A 19,360-nucleotide genomic window follows, 5' to 3' on the forward strand; every position below is an offset into this window, starting at 1 on the left:
TTCCGACACGATATACAAACCCTCGGTCCTTTACATTAGGAAGACTCACTGGTTGGAGGGAGGAATCTGAGTGAGTCTCTATGAAGTGACTGAAGTTCACCACACCTTAGTCTTCCCTTCCTGGTTGATGGAGTGGGGAAGGGAAAACCGCCTCTGACTAAAATGTTCGGGTTGTAAGAAACGCAGGATCAATTGTCAGACTTCTGGGTCCCTTTGCATGAAAGAGGAAGATGTCAGTTCATGCAAAGTAGGCTAGGAAGAACTTGGCGTCGGATGACATTAAGGCAATCACAAGCATTGGGTCTGTCTTATTGCCATGGTCTCCTTCCCCACCTTGCAAGGGGAAGGAGTGGGGTTGCTTCTATGAACCTAAGCGGAAAATAGAACGGGAGCTCCCGTTGGGTGCTTACCTGCATCAATCGCCAGACCCAGCACGTAATGGCACGTCCACTCTCTGCCTGTGGGAAGAGAGCCAAGATGGGGAGAAAGAAGAGAGGCCAGTCACTCCACATTCATTTTCCCAATCACAACCGTATATCTTATGCGAGATGCAACCTGTCCTGTTGGAGGAGCCGGGTAAGCTACGCAACTTGTTGAGCAGCCACCACAGGACCCAAGGAAAAAGTATCCAAGGACTTGTGAGCAACATCCCGGAGGTAGAAGGAGGTGAAGGTGGTCTGTTGGAACCACACACCTGCCTACAGCACCTGCAGAACCGACATGTTCTTCCGGAACATGAGGGACGGACCAATGCTGCGGACTTCGTGAGCTCTCGGACGAAGCGTACCTGTGTTGTCTTCTCCAGCAGCAGAATACGCTCTCCTTATCGTCTCACGAAGCCAGAAAGAGATTGTGTTCTTGGACACTTCTTTCTTGGCTGAGCCAGTACTAATGAAGAGTCGTCAACACTCAGGCTGGAGACGTCGAGTCCTCTTCAGATAGCGCTGCAGCACTCTAACAGGACACAGTAGCATCTCGTCTGGTTCATTACCTACAAAGTCCTCAGGGAGGGGATCGTGAAAGACTTGAACCGTGCGTCAGAGACTGAAGGATTCTGAGTCTTCGCTATGAAATCTGGGACAAAATCAAGCGTAACTGATCCCCATCCCCTCGAGTGTTTAACACCGAAGGAAAGTCCGTGTAGTTTGCCAACTCTCTTCGCCGATGCCAGGGCAAGCAGGAAGACGATCTTGAGGGTCAGATCCCTGTCTGACGACTCTCGTAAAGGCTCATACGGTGCACGAGTCAGGCTCCTTAGAACAAGAGTCACATCCCACGCAGGGGACCTGAGATCCCTGGGTGGGCAAGACCTTTTGAAGCTTCTCATCAGTAGGGAAATCTTGAAGGAGAAAGAGATGTCTACTCCATTCAGCTGCAAGACTAGGCCGAGTGCAGTGCGGTAGCTTTTTACAGCTGAAACGGAGAGAAGCTTCTCTCGGCAAAGGAAGAGAAGGAAATCTACGACCTGCTGAACAGTAGCTCCAACTGGAGAAATACCCTGTCCACGACACCAACCACATAAGACGGACCACTTCCCCTGGTGTACCGCTGCAGAGGATCGTCTGAGGGACCCAGCCATCTCCGTTGCTGCATGACACGAAAAGCCTCTCGCTTACAGGAGATGGTGGATAACCTCCAGCCGTGAAGACACAGGGACTGCACTGCCTGGTGGTACTGCTCCATGTGGGGTTGTCACAGCAGGTTGGGCCGTGGGGGATCTCTCTCAGCGCCTCGAACAGAAGAGCTAGCAGGTCAGGATACCAAACGGCCTGCAGCCATTTGGGTGCCACCAGAATCATTCTGAGATTCGGAGTGATCATTGCTTGGCTGATCACTCTGCGAATCAGACAGAACGGAGGAAAGGCGTAAATGTCGAGGTTGTCCCACGGGTGCTGGAACGTGTCCTCCACAGCGGCCCATGGGTCCGGCACAACAGAGCAGAAGACCTGGAGTTTTCTGCTGTGCCAGGTGGCGAACAGGTTGATGACTGGGCGCCCCCACAGGTCAAATAGCCTTTCCGTGACTTCTGAGTGAAGGAACATTCCAGTTCCAATCACCTGATTCTGGCGGCTGAGCTTGTCTGCCATGACATTCCTCTTGCCTGGAATGTACCTGGTCGACAGCTCTACCGAGTGACCCATGGCCCACTCGTGCACCTGCATCGTCAACTGGTGGAGCAGGAGGGATACTAGACCACCCCCTGCTTGTTGATGTATGCCACTACCATGGTATTGTCGCTCATCAGTACCACGGAGTGTCCCATCATTCGATCCCAGAACTCTTGGAGAGCCAGGAGTCCAGGATGTCTGATGTGAGGAGTTCCAGGATGTTGATCTGAGAACACAGCATGTCTGGAGGGGGAGTATGCAGGGATACTCCTATCAACAGGTTCCTGTTGTCCATCCACCAGCGAAGGTCCTCTTTCACCTCCTCGGAAAGAGGGATGAGAAAGGACTGGGGGTCTCGGGACTGGGAACAATACTCCTTTAGTCTCCATTATAGAGACTGCAGGCGCAGACGCCCATGAGGTACCAGCTTCTCCAGCGACGACAGGTGACCGATGATGACTTGCCATTGCGGGGCTGGCTGTTCCTGTCGAGACAGGAACAGCTGTGCTGCCTGCCTGAACCTACTGATACGAGAGCCCGAGGGAAAGATTTTTGCTGCTACTGTGTCTATCAGCATGCCCAGGTACTTTATCCTCTGTTTTGGGGGAGAGATCCGATTTTTGAGATTCACCATGATCCCAAGATCGCGGTAAAACTCGAGGAGTCGATCCCTGTCCTGTAGCAACTGTGAGCGGGAGCTCTCCCGTTCGCCAGGACAAGCCAGTCATCAAGATACCTCAGTAGACGTATCCCGTGCGAGTGGGCCCAAGCTGACACGAGAGAGAAGGCTCTCGTGAACACCTGGGGAGCGGTCGAGAGCCTGACGCAGAGTGCCCTGAATTGGAAGACCGTCTCCCCGAGGATAAAGCGGAGGTACTTGCGAGAGGACGGATGAATGGGTATTTGGAAATACGCATCCTTCAAGTCCACCGTAAGCATGAAGCCATTCTCCCTGATGGAAGTGAGCATGGATCGCGCCGTTTCCATCGTGAACCGAATCTGGCGAATGAAACGGTTCAAGGGAGAGAGGTCTATGACTGGTCTCCATCCCCCTATGGCTTTCTCTACGAGAAAGACACGGCTGTAAAAGCCTAGAGACCGGTCTGACACGACTTCCACAGTACCCTTGCTCAGCATGGCTTGCACTTCTGCTGTAGTGCGGAGTCCTTCGGAGTTCCTTGGACGTATGTGTGGAGACGGACTGGAGAGTAGGTGAGGGGAGGCTGAGGCTCGAAGGGTAGTAGATATCCCTCCAGAAGGACATCCACTATCCAGGTCTCAGCTCCGTGTCGCTGCCATGTTGCCCAATGGCTCAACAGGCATCCCCGCCCTTTGGCAGCATTTGGGGGGGAACGCTGCCCCTAGCATTTCCCCTTCTTCTTCTTTCCCTTGCCCCCTTTTCTGGATTGGAAAGCGGGCTGAAAGGGGCGGGAAGACCCACCCTTTCTAGAGGAAGAAGAAGGCTGGGTGATTCCATGGGACCCCTTCGAAGACTGGGACTTCTTAGGGGCCGAGGAAGTGCTAGCCTGACCTGAGGGCCTGGCCGCAGTGGAACGCGAACCCGGAGGTCTTGGCCACTGCCTGGTGAACAAGCCGGTTGCTGTCATCGGCCCAGCGCTTGTCCACTGCAGCTTCCACCAACTCTCTAGGGAAGAGAGAGGTAGACCCCAGCAATGGTCTGTTCTGCAGGGTCATTGCTGACTCGGACCCCACGGACCTGGAGAAGCGAGAAAGAACGGCGTCCCTTTGCTTCAGGACCAGATTAACCCACAGGTTTACCGTAGATGGCCCTACCTCCAGACTGGCACAGTCTCCCGAAAACGGAGTCCTCCCTGGGTACGATAGTGCCCGAGGAAGCAGCCACCTTGGATACTATGAAAGACCACAGATTCAGCCAGGAAACTGCCTGGAAAACTGCAATGGCTGTGGCTTCCAGGATTGCGGCCTCTTGCTGAGAGAGTGAGATACTCTCTGCAGTAGGTTGCTGCAACGAGAGACGCCGGATCTAGACGAACCAGGTACGGGTCAACCTGCTTAGGCAGCAATGACCTCTCCGACAGTGCGTAAAAACGCTTCTGGCGAGGCAGAGGAGGGAGAAGTAGCTTGTCTGAGTGGTTCAATTGGAGAGAATTGTCCTGCCCAGACACAAGACCATTCACTTGATTGAGTACCCCCTCAAAAAGCATCAACCACGCCAGCCCCATCGAAGCCTTGGGTTCCTTCTTGGGTCCCCAGTAGGATTCGAGGCGTGATGGATGATCCACAGACGAGGCCGTGGTCCCTTCCCTGAGGTCGTTGTGCTGACGAATCAGCGCAATTACCTCAGCAAACGTCCTCTGTATCTCAGGGGTGTCCGCGTCCTGGGGAAGAGGACCCTCAAGTCCTTCCAGGGTGCGGTCCTCCCGATCTACTCTCCCTGCAGGAGGGAGAACCTCGGCAGACCACCATGATTCTTTCTGCACCACGCTGGCATACGACCTGGCCGAACCGAAGACCGAGCCAGGCATGTACACCCTCGAGGTAGAACTCTGGGTGAGACAACTCGCCAGAGTTCTTCCTGTCTGACTTCGCGCCCCTGGGAGGAGCCCAGGAGGTAGAGGGGACAGGCAAGGAGGATTGGGCACTTCCACTGGCCCTGCTGGCAGAACCAACAGGAGCAGCGGGCTGGGAGCGGTCACCAACCTGCAGTGGTGACGGCAGCCTGGGTCGAGGAGAGTGCTTTTGCCTGGGTGAAGCGTTCTCCTGAGGAGAGCGGAGTGGCTCGCACGAGCCGAGCCAAACGCTCACCTCCCCTGAGCCAGGCTGGCAGCACGAATGTGGCCAGGGACTGGGAGGAGTCGAGCACGTGGCTGGCTGGCGTGAACTTGCGCTGTCCTCTGGGCGCTCCCCAGTCTTCTTCGAGGCCGAAACCTCTTGTGAAGACTGAACAGGGGACCTATTCTCTGCTTCTCCAGGTGTCCGGACCAGAGGGATCAGTGTACCTTCCTGGGAACCTGGCTTGGTACTAGAAGAAGTACCAGCAGGAAGAGTTGGGCCACCTACATGCCTGGACTCTTTCTCTCGTCCCGCGCCCGAGTCTGTATGGAGAGAGGTTTCTCCCTGTACCAGACTGGGGTACTCAGGTCTGCTTAGAGAACCGGGTACTCGGAGCGACTCGCGAGTGATCCCACTGCCTTTCCTCTGGAAGGAGGCAGTCCCTTAGAGGTCTTGGTGCGAGACTTCTTGGGGGGAGGGGAGGAGAGGCAGGCTTCTTCTTCCTTGGCTGAGTAGCCTCAGAAGGAGAAGCGGAAGAAGAGGCAGCAGATGACGATGACGAAGATGACGACACCTTCCTCGATCTCTTCTTCGCCATCTTCCTCAGGATCGTAGTCAGGTCCCCAAACCACAGAGGAGCAGCAGAAGACACAGGAGCAACCAGGGGGGCCACAGAAGCAGGCACAACCTGGGTAGCAGAGATGGTGCTCGGGCCAGCAGCTACCTGGGCAGATACAGCAGTATGGGAGCCAGGACAGTCCACGGATGAAGCCAGGGTCAGAGGCGAGGGTGGCACATGGGGAGCCAGGCCGGGCCAAGTGTCAGGGAAGCAAGGAGCCGGAACCGTGGTCAATAACGAGCGTGGGTCAGCAACAGGAACAGGCATAGTCATGAAAGGCACCAACGACGTCACCATGTGCGAGGAGCCAGGCAGGGACAACGGGGCCAAGAATCCAGGAGGCAGTGGCATGGAGTGGAATGTGGCAGGAGCAGCCAATACCTGGGTGTCGAGGTGCGAGGCTACCATCACAGGGAGCTTGCTGAATGACGACATGGTGACAGTCGTGGTGGTGGAAGCAGTGGCTGTGTGGGTCGTCATCGGAGCACCAAACAAGTGTGACACCAGACTCTCCAGTGACGGAACTCCAGGCAGACCCAGGTGCAGCCAGGCAGATGTTACATCAGGTACCTGGCCAACAGAGGACGCTTCCACCCCCAAACCTGAGGACAAAGTCGGGTCAAAAAAGGGAAGCCTATACTCGCTTCGGGGGAAAAAATTCACTCCCAGAGTGAGGAGAGACCCCAGAGAGGATGTCCTGAGCAACTGCTCTCCCATGGCCTTTCACACCCGATGAAACGAATGAGGAAGGGGAGGGGAAGTCCTCACCCAAGGGAGAGGCAGCAGGAAGGGGAAGCTTGCTGGGAGGGAGAAACGATCCCGATGGATCAGCCACCATGGGAGTCATCGGGGCATTACCCTTGGATGATTCCTTGGCGGGCTTCCTTAAGGTAACGTCTCCTCCCTTCAAACTTCTTCCACTGCTCAGGAGACCAGGAACAACACTTGTTACAAGGCGAAGCGTGCAAACACACACGTCCACTGCAAGTGGGGCAGAGGGCGTGTGGGTCCGTGTCAACGCCAGATCTAAAAGTATGGCATTTTTGCTTCCTACCCAAGGACACACACGCTGGGGATAGGAGAGCTTCAAGGGCTTAACAACGTTCATAATTAAGAAAAAAGAAATTTCCCACCGGTAAAAGCTCAACAGCAGTCAGGCAGAGAGCGAGAGAAAAAACGTCCGCAGTCTACGACGGCTGAAAGCAAATTGGAATGTTTACATCAGCGCCTCCCGGACGGTAGTTAACTACCTAACCACCTAGTTCAAAAGTTCAATGGCCGTTTCCAGCCTACACTGAAAGTAATTCTTAATATAAAGGACCGACGGTTTGTATATCGTGTCGGAACAAATAAATTTTACCCATTTTTAAAAAGAGCTCTTCATCCAAATTATGACATAAGGTAAGACAATACACCCCGTTCCATGGCTAACACGGCAAAATTGTAAACAGTAAACACCCCTTGGTTCGTGGCCAATATGTTACGTTGGCAACTTATAAAATTTTACCCATTTTATGCAAAAAGCTGTAACCAAAACCATGAGCAAAATGCGAACTAAAACAGTGATGTACTGACGAGTTGTGTTGTTACGCAGGATGTAAACATTGTTCAAGTGTCATTACACACTGCCATGGTTCATGACTTAGTGAGTTAAGGGTTTTACACCCACGCTGGATGATGGAGTAGTTTTTCTGGTGTATTTTCAAGCGTTTTCAACGAATCTGACGGAGATTTTTTACCGGAAATCCGCATTTTTGGAGTTGTGGTTCGAAAGCTCTCAACTCCAAAACTACGGATTTCTGACAAACATCTCCGTCGGGTTCGTTGAAAATGCACGGAAATGCACCAGAAAAACTACTCTGTTATCCACTGTGGGATATCGGCATCTTTTCAGCATTTACGATCACGTGACCCCACCATCTACACCGGCCCATCAGTCTATTTCAGTCGGGGGCCACACCAACCTGTTCCTTATATTCAGTGCTGCTGGGGGGGGCACTTACTATGGGTGTCCGCCTGTCTGTCACCCACCACCTGCACGTCAGTCGAGTCACGACCACGACGTTACGTTCCTCAGACATAAACAGACCTGCCCTTTCCCCGGAATGCCAGGTCCTGACCTAACCAGGCCTTACCTACCGAACCTCACTTACGGGGCTCCGTGCCCTGACCTGGACCCTCACCCCAAGGGGACTTAGCCCCCCTGGGGGCATCTTACCCTTCTTATTATGACTCGAGAAGTAAAATCCATCTAAACGGAGGAGGGAGAGAGGTGACGTATTATCATATATTCATCAATTAATGATGTTACTTACGACTGAGAAGCCACATGAGGCTTGGACAGACTATCCTGAGGCTGGCGGTGGGGATAGCAAGCCTTCCTCCACCGTCTGTTGGTTATAGATGAGGCTGGAATGACGAACAGCTTTGGACTCGAGGCCTTGTATCCATTATGGAGAGGAACAGCGCGAATGACCTTTTGTTTACATTGGGAAGGTTCCACCGCTGGGGGTGAGAAGTGGTATCGCGAGTAATGAGTCTCTTAATAAGTCTCGTGGAATTGGTCTTTCTTCGATTTATTCCTTATATCTATTTACAAAAAAGTTTTAATAAATTATAAGTTATGAAATAAATTATTAAATATGAAATTACACACGAGGAAAGCTAAAAGAGATTGACAAAATATATCGCCAACTTGAGGGACACTACCAAAATCTCCTTCGTTACCTTGCGCCCATATGTTGATTATCGTCATTAAAGTCTCTTGATTACAGTCTTGTCAAATCCATCTTTTTTTTTTAAATATTATCTTTTAACGAGTGACAAAAATAACTTTAATGTAAATACCTATTGAATTTATTTAATTTATACAAAAGATGTCATTTATGAGGCAATGACAAGTTGACAACTATACAGAAAATATGGCTGATCTGATCTTTTCCTTACTTCGCTCACTATATTTCACAGTTGCGGCCACAGTAACTATTCCCATGAGATGCAAAGCTTTATTCCCTTGTTTACCATTTTAATCATCTTTAGATTTTTCTCGTTTTGATACTTCAAAGTGTTTATTTTAATTTTTTAGCAACAACAACCCCTAAAAATTTAAAGATGGTTCTTTTACACTCGGGGCCCGTTTTTTTCTCTGGGGTTCTTATGTCAATCTGTTTTCCGTGACGTTACTCCACGTCTCTATGCATTAAATAAAGTTCTGCCACTGTTTCAGGCTCTTTTTCCAGTTGACAATTGCCATTTCCCCCTGCTTTCTAATTTCTCTTGGTAGGAACATTACGTCATCTACAGATTTGATTTTCTCTGTTTGATATATTTCTTTGAGTGATTTACGTTACCATTTCTAAATATTTCTCATTCTTTGTCACTAATAATTGGCCCATTCTTTTTGCCTCACATTTTCTTATTTCAGTAGTGTTTGCTTTATTGGCTCAGCATTAAATGTAAAATTCTTTTCTTATTCAGGCTGCGTCTTTCCATCCTACCATTTTTTCCTCCTTTCCTTGATGCAAACCTTAATGTCATGGTTAATCAAAGGATTTTTCTGCATTTCTTATAAGTGATAGGTTCTTTCTGCCTGAACAATCTGTTACTTTGTCACATGTCACTGAGTTCAGGGTTACAGGTGATCAAAGCCACCATTTTCTGTTATTTCTTAGCTTCTGATTTCCTTCATTATTTCCATGTCTTTCTTTTCAAATGCCTTTCTTATGTTACCATTTTCCACGAATATCCCTCTCTTGTTTTGCAATCTAGTTTGTCTTTTTAATCAGAGATAATGCATTTCAAACCATTTTTCCCATTCATCCGGGGAGTGTTTAACAATCTTCTATGCCTCCAGTTACTGAGTTCAGGTTCTCGGTCAATTCTGTGCTCACATTCTTTATAATCATGTTATTTATTCATTGACTGTCCGGGGCATATTTATTCTTCAGGTTCCTTACTACTGTTTCCACTTCGTGAATGCCTGACTTTTGGATTTTTCCAGTTTTTCCCCTCCCACTTATGGACATCCATTTAAGGTACTGGAGGTTAATTTCGTCTGCTACCTTCCCTACCTCATCTTCAGGTTTATCTAACATGAATAAATCTTTATAATATTGTTCATATTCTCTTTTGATTTCTTCAACATTCTCTATTATTATTATTATTATTATTATTACTTACTTACTTTTTACTGCCACCACATTGTTTGGTTTTGTGCAGTGTAATGTTTTCTTAAAGTCCCAGAAGGCTGCTCCACTGACTCTTCCTTTGGATCTTATTTCGGCTGCTGTTGCTTTTATCCTGATGCTGTCTAACTTCATCTTTTCCTGTAATAATGTATAATATCACTTATTAATCTCTCCTGCACCTGTCAAAACATCTTCTTTTCTGTACTAATACTCTTTTTGCCCTCCTTGATAATCCACCTCCTTCTAGCCCTCACGAGGTCTCTTAATACCCGTTGATTTGCTCTCCTTCTTAACTTTGCTTTTTATCTTACAATTTCTCAAGAATTTGTCCAGTTCTGTTTCACATTTGGGGTACTTCTGTTCTACTGGGCCGTTTTCTCTTGCTATGTCTACCAAGGCTTTGGTCTCTGCAGTTTTTTAGTTTTCTTATATCTACTATATATCTTGCACTCTTGCTTCTCCCATGTACTATTCTCCAGTTCATGACCACTCTCACAGCACAGTGGTCAGAGGGCACTAGTTCAGAGGATATCCTGTATGAAGTTATTATTTTTTTCTATTTTTATTGTCTGCACCCCTTCTTCATCTTCTCTCCTTATCATTACATAGTCAATAATGGACTCCTGCATGTTTTGAATTCTGGTCCATGTCCCAGTGCATTTTCTGATTATTTAACATTAGTTTATTTTGTTTGATTAGTTTCAACAATAAGTGGTTTTCCTCCTTTCGTCACTTCTTCCTTATTGCCGGAGATGACTTTTCCCGTCTTGCTGTTAAAGTCCCCCAAGGATCATGCCTGTCAGCTGGACATTTTTGCACTTTTTTTCTTTTTTCTCTCTCTCTCCAGCTGTCCTTGCCCCATCTCTCTCTCTTTAAATCCCTTGCCCCCTCTCTCTCTCTCTCTCTCTCTCAGCTGTCCTTGCCCCATCTCTCTCTCTCTTTAAATCTGTCCTTGCCTCTCTTCTCTCTCTCTCTCCTGCTGTCCTTGCCTCATCTCTCTCTCTCTCCTTAAATCTGTCCTTGGCTCATCTCTCTCTCTCCTTAAATCTGTCCTTTCTCTCTCCTGCCTCTCTCCTTAAATCCTGCTCTCTCTCTCTCCTTAAATCTGTCCTTGCCTCTCTCTTTCTCTCTCCTTAAGTCTGTCCTTGGCTCTCTCTCTCTCCATGCCTCTCTCTCTCTCTCCCCTTCAGTCTGTCCTTGCCTCTCTCTTTCTCTCTCCTGCCTCATCTCTCTCTCTCTCTCTCTCTCTCTCTCTCTCCCCTTAAATCTGTCCTTGTATCTCTCTCTCTCTCTCTCTCGCCTACATTCTAAATCTAATTTTTTGTAAAGATTATTTCATCTCTCACTCTCTCCTTCGTTTATATAGTAGGAACATGTTCAGTGGAACCAGCTTCGTACAATAGCCCTGCAGGTCCAGAGTCGCTGCTGACTCCAGACTCGAATCAACAGGTCCCATATTCATTTTAGTAAGGGAAAATTCACATAGACTTCTGGCAACGAAATTGCGGTCGAAATGACAGCCCGGTCAGTCTGCTGTTAAAGTCAGGTCGTGCAGGGAAACTCTGATGAGAAGTAATCTGTGCTGCTTTCATCTACCTACTGCCCTGAAGAAGATTTTAATAAGTATTTTATTCAATAAAAGTTGCATGATTTTCTTTCATATTTGGTACCTATTTCTGTGGAAATTATTAATAATTTTAAACACACATCTCTATGTCAGAAGGAGAAAGATATGATATGAGCCTTTTGTTGACTGTGTCTGTTTTGCTATGAGGAGAAGACTCTGAAGCCCCTAGTTCCTTGCGAAGATTAAAAACTCAAAGGAGCTGAGTAACCCTGAGAGCTTCCAGTGTTACTCACCTTGTTGAAGGGAGGTTATTCTTTTGAGCCCTTGCAGTCATATAGTCATAGTATTTGGTTTTCTATTGCTTGTGTGTCCTTAGTTCAGGCTCTCAAATGACCTTTTATGAAGTTCTTCCCTTTGGGTAGGAGTGTGTGTAATATGTCTAGTTGTACTTTATGTCCTTGACATTCGTCTTGTTGCACTTATTCCAAGTCTGTTCGGAGCCTTATTTGTTTGTTTACTGTAGGGTTCTTTGCTGTCTCTGTTTTGGGTTATGTTTGTCATGGTTTCTATTAAATACATCTGAATATGTGAATATTTGGACTCTCTTGCTGTTCAGGGATGACCTCACTTTCTATGAGGACTTTGAAACAGAGTGAGAATGAGTCCTCCTCACTGCATAGTTGCACCCCATGATGGATGGATAGGATCCAAAATATGTCCTTGAAATACAGCTCTTGGTATCTGCTTGGTGTACGATGGCATGTCCTCGCTTGATGGTCACTCCTGTTCCTCTTGGACGGAGGAGAAAGGATTGCTGTACACGTCTCTTTTATCGTTGTTTTTCGGGGTCAGCTGACACTACCAACAAGCTGCTTCTGTTCAACTGTGCTCAGAACTGAAGACATGCAATTGGATATGTGTATTTTCAAGAGCCTGGGATGCAGGCCTCCAGTAGACAGACTGTTCATTTTGCCTTCTCATCTGAAGCAGATGGCACCTGGCCATTTAGTAGACATGATGGGATGCAGAAGCTATTAAAAAACTTTCAGTGATATTGTTTGTTTATACCCGCTGTTGTTTACTTTCAATTGTGTTCCTGTTTAGAGCAATCACGCTTGGGAATAGAGTGTAGGTTATCCAGCGCATGATATTTATTGTTTTTTTCCACTTTAAAAATGCCTCTTGTAGGAATATGCCCCTATAGTTTTGGCTGTGAGGTTTCCTTTTGAAAGGCTTATTTAGAATTTGTGCTTTCACAGTTTCCCCCTGAGCCCTTTTGTCAGTTCTCATAACCATTTTTCATTGCACTGTGAGGACAAGAAAGGTCAACTGGGTATTAACTTATTGATTACCTGAGTGCAGGTATACATGGCAGAGTGCGGACAGAAACGTAGTTTATTCGAAGTGTGTGCGGACAGTAAAGTGTATTGGGTCCCTGCGCATGTCCTTGTTGAAATGGTGAAGATGGAAAGAAGACAGGCAATGCTGCACCCACTATGACCTTGACCTCTTTCAGCTGAGCCTGTGAGTGACAGTGTGGCATCACAAACCTCCAGGAGAAGGGTTCTGCCCCAGGCCTCCAGTGATGCACCTTTCTGAATGATAATAGTAGCCCTTTGTTGGCCGAATCGCTTGAGCTTCAGACTGTCACTCGATGGGCCAGAGTTCAATTCCCGCGGCCGGCTGATGAAGAGTTAGAGGAATGTATTTCTGGTGATAGAAATTCATTTCTCGCTATAATGTGGTTTCGATTCCACAATAAGCTGTAGGTCCCGTTGCTAAGTAACCAACTGGTTCTTAGCCACGTAAAATAAGTCTAATCCTTCGGGCCAGCCCTAGGAGAGCTGTTAATCAGCTCAGTGGTCTGGTAAAACTAAGGTATACTTACTTTTCTGAATGATAGCAATGACTTTGCCTTAGTGATTAGCATACATGCTGTTTGTTTTAACTCTCAAGCTAGTGTTTACTTTTTCTATTGTGATTTGAAGTCTGTGTGTGTTTGTGTGAGTAAAATAAAAGAATACAGAATTTAGGCCAAAGGCCAAGCACTGGGACCTATGAGGTCATTCAGCGCTGAAACGGAAATTGACAGCAAAAAGGTTTGAAAGGTGTAACAGGAGGAAAACCTTGCAGTTGCACTACAAATCAATTGTCAGGAGAGGGTGGAAAGATGGAAGAAAGAGAATGTGAATGGAGGGACAGTAAAAGAAATGACAGGAGTTGCAGCTAGGGGCCAAAGGGACGCTGCAGGGAACCTTAAGTAATGTCTACAGTGCACCGCATAAAGTACACTAGAGGTACTAGCCCCCTACTGTGTGTGTTAGAATGGTTGGCCAGTTTTTCTAATGCTAACATACATGCCATCTTCTAATGATAACATAATGTCATCTACTGCTCAGTTGTGATTCATGGAATACACTTGTTTAGTCTTAGAACTATCATTCACCCCTACATCTTATCAATGACAGTTTTTAATGAATGCACAAGCTTGGTGTAATGGTCTCGTCTTTCAGAGACCAGCAGGTTCAAAACAAAAACAAGCAGTTAGGCTGGAATGACTGACGAAATGTGACAAGCAAAGAAGGAGCAGAACAAAACCACACACTACAGCCCTAAGATTAATTTTTGTATATACAAAATAATATACATTATGTACAAGTGAGTCAGGTCCAGTTACAAACAAATCAAACAAACATACATATACTGATTTAATAACAAAGGAAGCAACAATTAAAATCCAAATAATTAAATCTTAAATAGTTCAATAAGCAGCATAACAATAACAAATAATACATTAGCAGCATAATACAAAAACAGTCAGCATAACAAATAATACAGGACCAGTAAAATAAATGTTACAGCATAACAAATAAAAAAATCAAGCAGCATAATAAACAAGAGCAGTAAAATAAACAACACTCAAGCAGCACACCGCAAGAATAGACAAACTCGAAGAGTAGTCAAGATGGTCGCCACTGTCAATGAGATGTAGACACACAGACGAACATGGTCGAGGCATCGATACACCCACTGGCTGCGGAGCAGGAACACATCCGAAAGCAGATAACCTCGATCGAATCGTCGACACAGCCATTCACTGCCGAAGGAACAAATCCTCACACAGATGGCCATGGTCGAGCCATCAAAACATCCTCACGCTGCCATCAGGGAAGCTGCCACACTAACGAACCAAGAGGTCCACCACCTCCTGCCAAAAATAACAGGTAGGTAATACGTGTCGCCCATCCAAAGGACTCCCTGCTGCTCTGCTGCCGAGAAACCGATCCTCTGCTGCTATGAACCTGACTTGCTGCTGCCCTGGACCTGACTGACACTGCAAAAGAGCTGGCGGCAAACGTCGCCTTGCACTGGCGAGACAAAATCACAGGAGTGCAGGTACTTCGAATAAACAAGCCACGCCAGGCTGTTAGAAAATCAAATTACAGAAATACCACAATACCTTACTCTTGGATATTATAATATTTCTTATTCTGGCTTTCAATTGAGACTAGAATTTTTATATCTACATTGCCTTGTAAGAGTACCACTGAGGTTAAAAGGAAAATTTCATAAGACGGTGGTAAGAACAGCAATGACGTATGGCACGGAAACAGCAAGCTTGAGAAAGACAGAGTAGAAGAAGATGGATGGCAGAAACGAGAATGCTTAGGTGGATGGCTGGGGTGACGAGAGAGGAGAGGATCCGGAATTATTACATTAGGGGGTCGACCAAGGTGGTGGAAATATCAAAGAAAGTGCAGGAGGGGAGGCTGAGATGGTATGGACACCTGTTGAGGAGATGGAGGTCCAGGGAAGAAGAAGAAGAAGAGGGAGGCCAAGAAAGAGATGGAAGGACTGTGTGAGGGGAGACCTGAGTGAGAAGGGAATTGATGTGACAGAAGCACAGGATAGAAATAGATGGAAACGGCTCATCAAAACGGCGACCCCATATAAAAATGGGAACAAGCTGGGAAGAAGAAGAACATTGCCTTGTAAAGTGGGGTGAGTGGGGCAGCTCTCCTCTAAATGCTTTAGCACAACTAGAACTCATGCCGTGTGGGGTAGTGTAGGTCTGAAAATACTCGACTTTGGTGGTTGGTATATATTTCTCCCCTTCTGTTTGTGAGGGTCGAGTTCCCAGCCCCCTGTGAACACTGAAGCCTTTTTGTAGGCACTATTAGCTAGGCTGTAAGTGCAGTCATTACCTCTGCTAAACACCAACAATGTCCATAAAGGACCAGAGGGTGTTTGGTACTATAACACTATCTTTGAAGGAACACCAAAACAAGAATGGTTTGCCTAGTGCAGTTTTGGAATCCTCTGCTCTTCAATGTTTAGCGGTGATCCGATTCATTCCTGCTTTCTGTTGACGTCTCCCGAATTCAGGTGTATCAGGCTTATTTCCAATTCTCTCATACCTAATTATTTTTCCCATTTCCCGGCCCCGCCCCCCCTCTCTGTGCATGTGTGTGTGTAGGCTGACTTGCCGTTGGAACCCTTTTGGGTTTATAGTCTGTTGGTTTTGTCCAAAGAGGTTTTCAGCTGAAGATTTAAAGAGAGAGAAGTATACTACTTACGGGTAACTTTCTCCCACTCAAGGAAAGTAGCACTTGTACTTATTTCCAGTTATTCAAAGACCTTGTATTTCCTGTTTTTGAAACATGCAGTTGTGTAGTCCATTAATATTACCAGACTACGTAAAGTAGTAATTTGTCTTAACCAGGATTATGCTCGGATTTCAGTTTCACATCTAAAGTCTGTTGTGCTGAATATAAAACATTCCTTTCACATGTAGAAAACTTCAGTTTAAATTTGTTGCTATGAAAGATTGACCTAAAAACTGCGATTTTATAACAAACATCCATCCTGGTGCTAATTTATAAATAAAAGTCATCCATTAGAATGTAATACTTTATGTGTAAACGATTTCTTCTGTGACCCAACTCAACGCAGCCACTTCTTCCTTCAGAAAATATTGTTAGGTAAATTTTGTATTAGTGTATGATGACATTTAACCTTAATTGCATTGTAATGTTCATGAAAACTGTCAATAATTTGTTCACTACACCTCTGCACTTTTCCAAAACTTTCACTCAACTCCATAACCTGATCATGCATGAGTCATCCACCCACTGACCAAGCAATGGATGCATTCCATCTGAAGTCTTTTAGCATCCCACTGCAATGTCCTACTTTATTGCCTTCTCTCTTAATCTCTTAAATGCATTCTCTGTTCCTCCACCCCATTTCAAAACTGTCTTCTTTTATGAACAGTTAATGGTTTGGCTGTTCATAAACTTGCTTCCTAAAGCAGTCACTCACGAACTTGCTTCCCAATTCCATTATATCCTCTCAGCACCTTCTTTACAAGCTTGTAAAGTCCCCGCTCAACCAGTTCTCTATGATGAACATCCCGTTTTCTGCGGTGCCTTCACATGCGACCTAATGTGGACGAACACAACCTTATCATCATTATTGTGAATTGTATATTTATTACCTGTTCATTTGCCCTTGTACCATGTATATGTGTCAGAGTGTTTTTATGTCCAACCAGCTATTGTTAATCATTATGTTTTCTGTGATTCTGTATGTACCTGCACTGTTTTGTGTAGAGAAATAGTCTGACCTCAGGTCACTTGTAAATTTTTGTGCCCGCGGTCTCTGTGTATAAGCGGGTCGCTCCGTCAGTAAACCAAATCTTTATGGGCTGCTCTAGGAGCAAGAGCCAGTGCTGGCACAAGGCCAGCTAAATCTGGAACAACGACATCAATAAACCAGCAGTACTTGTCTTCCTGCTCACTATTTCGCACCTCTCTCACAAGCTCATGTTGACGGCTTTCTTGTAGTCAATCCACGCCATGCTTAGGTTGGTTCTCCTTCTCTTACTATTCATCATCACCATTTTGTCTACTTCTGGTTTCATCTTCCTTTTATTTGCCATCGTCATTTGCGCAAAATACGACTATGCATGTGGTGCATATGGGGGAAACTCTATATGGTTATTGCAATGCTGTGTTGATTTAGGATTTGGCCCTCGGCCGATTCCAAAATTTACCCTAGATGTAAGTAAGTATAGCTTAGTTTTACCAGACCACTGAGCTGATTAACAGCTCTCCTAGGGCTTTAGAGTTATTTAACGTGGCTAAGAACCAATTGGTTACTTAGCAACGGGATCTCTTATTGTGGAATCGAACCACATTATAGCGAGAAATGAATTTCTATCCAGAAATAAATTCCTCTAACTCTTCATCAGCCCAGCGGCGGGAATCGAACTCCGGCCCATCCGGTCTGAAGATGTACCTAGATGTACCTCATGCCTTAGAGGGTGAAGTCTTCCATATATTGGCTTATTTCCTGAATATGAAGGATTGAAGAGTCTACAATCTCGGTCTATAAAAAATGATCGAGCAATTGCATTTTAACAGAGATCTTTCACATTCTCAATTGATCCGTGATCCCCTTTTCCTGCGGAGAGCAACCAGATTCGCTGAACAGCAGCACGAAAAATGTGTGAGAGAGGAATGATATAATGAGAAGGAAGACAAGTACTGCTGGTTTATTGATGAAGCGACCAGCTTATAAAGCGGCGCTGCGGACATCTGCGTATATGCAGAGACCACGAGTACAAAAATTTACAAGTGGCCTGAGGTCAAACTATTTCTCCACACAAAACAGGACAGGTACATATAGAAAACATGATGATTAACAACAGCTGGTTGGACATAAAAATACTCTGACACATATACGTGGTGCAAGGGCAAATGAACAGGCAATAAATATACAAATCACAATAATGATGATAAGGTTGTGTTCGTCCGACCTCAGGTCGGCTGTGAAGGCACCGCAGAAAACGGGATGTTCATCATAGAGAACCGGTTGAGCGGGGACTTTACAAACGCAGTAAATGTTTAGCCTCGCTGTCGAACTTCTCAGTTCCAGAGGTCCTTCTTTATTCCTCACACCGCCGGACTGTGGAACAGCCCCCCTAAAGAGGATGTCGTGCAATTGGAACTTCAAAAGTTCAAGCGAAGATGAAATATATTATTACCCTTGTCACGTTAAGTGATGGTTTTGCGGGGAACTGCCGGTTCGCCGCTCGTTCCCTTTTGTGGATTGCTGCCTCCTTACCTTCAAGTTTTTTTTGTTTTGATGTTTTCGTCGGGTCTGGTAGGGCAGCGAAAGCAGCGAAAGCAGTGGCAGCGGCAGCGGGCAGTGTTTGGAGTCGTCGTTGGTCGAGTTTTTGAGCAGCAAATTGGAGCACCCATATGAAATGGAGCACGACGTAGAGGTGGAGTGTGACCATGAGTAGTCGTGTGACCACGAGCTGCTCATCTTTGATGACAGCGCGAGGCTGTCCTTCCTTCGGCGCTTGATTTACTCTCTTGCAGTCTGAAACACACACAAGAGAGTTAAATAAATAAATGAATAAAAAATTAGCGTCACCTGGCATTCAAACAGTTGTTGTCTCAAGTAAATGGACATGAAAATAAGGGCCTAAATGATGTTCACTATATGACACAGTTATATATTCTCAGTATTTTTCGTTTATGAAACTAAAAAAATAATATTATTATTATTCTTCAAAAGATGAAGAACCCTACTCATATAGACCCAGCCTACCACAGGGGGCCATGGACTTGAAATTCAAACTTCCAAAGAATATTAAGGCGTTCACTATGAACAAGAAAGAGGTGGTAAGGGCAAAAATACAGAAAGAAAAGAGAAAATAAACAGACAAAAATGTATTGGGTCACAATGCATGCAAATGAAAGTGTGACGAAGACAGAGGAGAGGGGACTGCAAGTAGCAGAGATGAGAATGCTAAGAAGGTGGATGTCTGGCGTAACGGGGGAGGATGATGAGATTAGGAATGGGTGGACCAGAGGGTCAAGAAAGGCAGTTGAAATATCAAAGAAAGTGCGTTGGGGGCGGGGACAGACTGAGATGGCACGGACACTTTGAACTCAGAAGGGAGGAAGACTATATTTGAAGGTATAAATGGTATGGAGATGGAATTACAGGTCAGAAGAAGAAGAAGAAGAAGAAGAAGAAGAAGAAGAGAGAGAGAGAGAGAGAGAGAGAGAGAGAGAGAGAGACTTGAAGAGCTATGTTATTCTATCCACCC

General features: G+C 46.1%; 1 pseudogene; it reads right to left on the reverse strand.

The window, feature by feature from the left end:
- The window catches only part of LOC136838231 (zinc finger protein 260-like), a 56,278-nt pseudogene extending 48,317 nt beyond the window's left edge, over positions 1-7,961 (reverse strand).
- Between the last annotated feature and the right edge of the window lie 11,399 nt (positions 7,962-19,360).

This window comes from Macrobrachium rosenbergii, unplaced genomic scaffold, assembly GCF_040412425.1.
Source record: "Macrobrachium rosenbergii isolate ZJJX-2024 unplaced genomic scaffold, ASM4041242v1 282, whole genome shotgun sequence".
NCBI lineage: Eukaryota > Metazoa > Arthropoda > Malacostraca > Decapoda > Palaemonidae > Macrobrachium > Macrobrachium rosenbergii.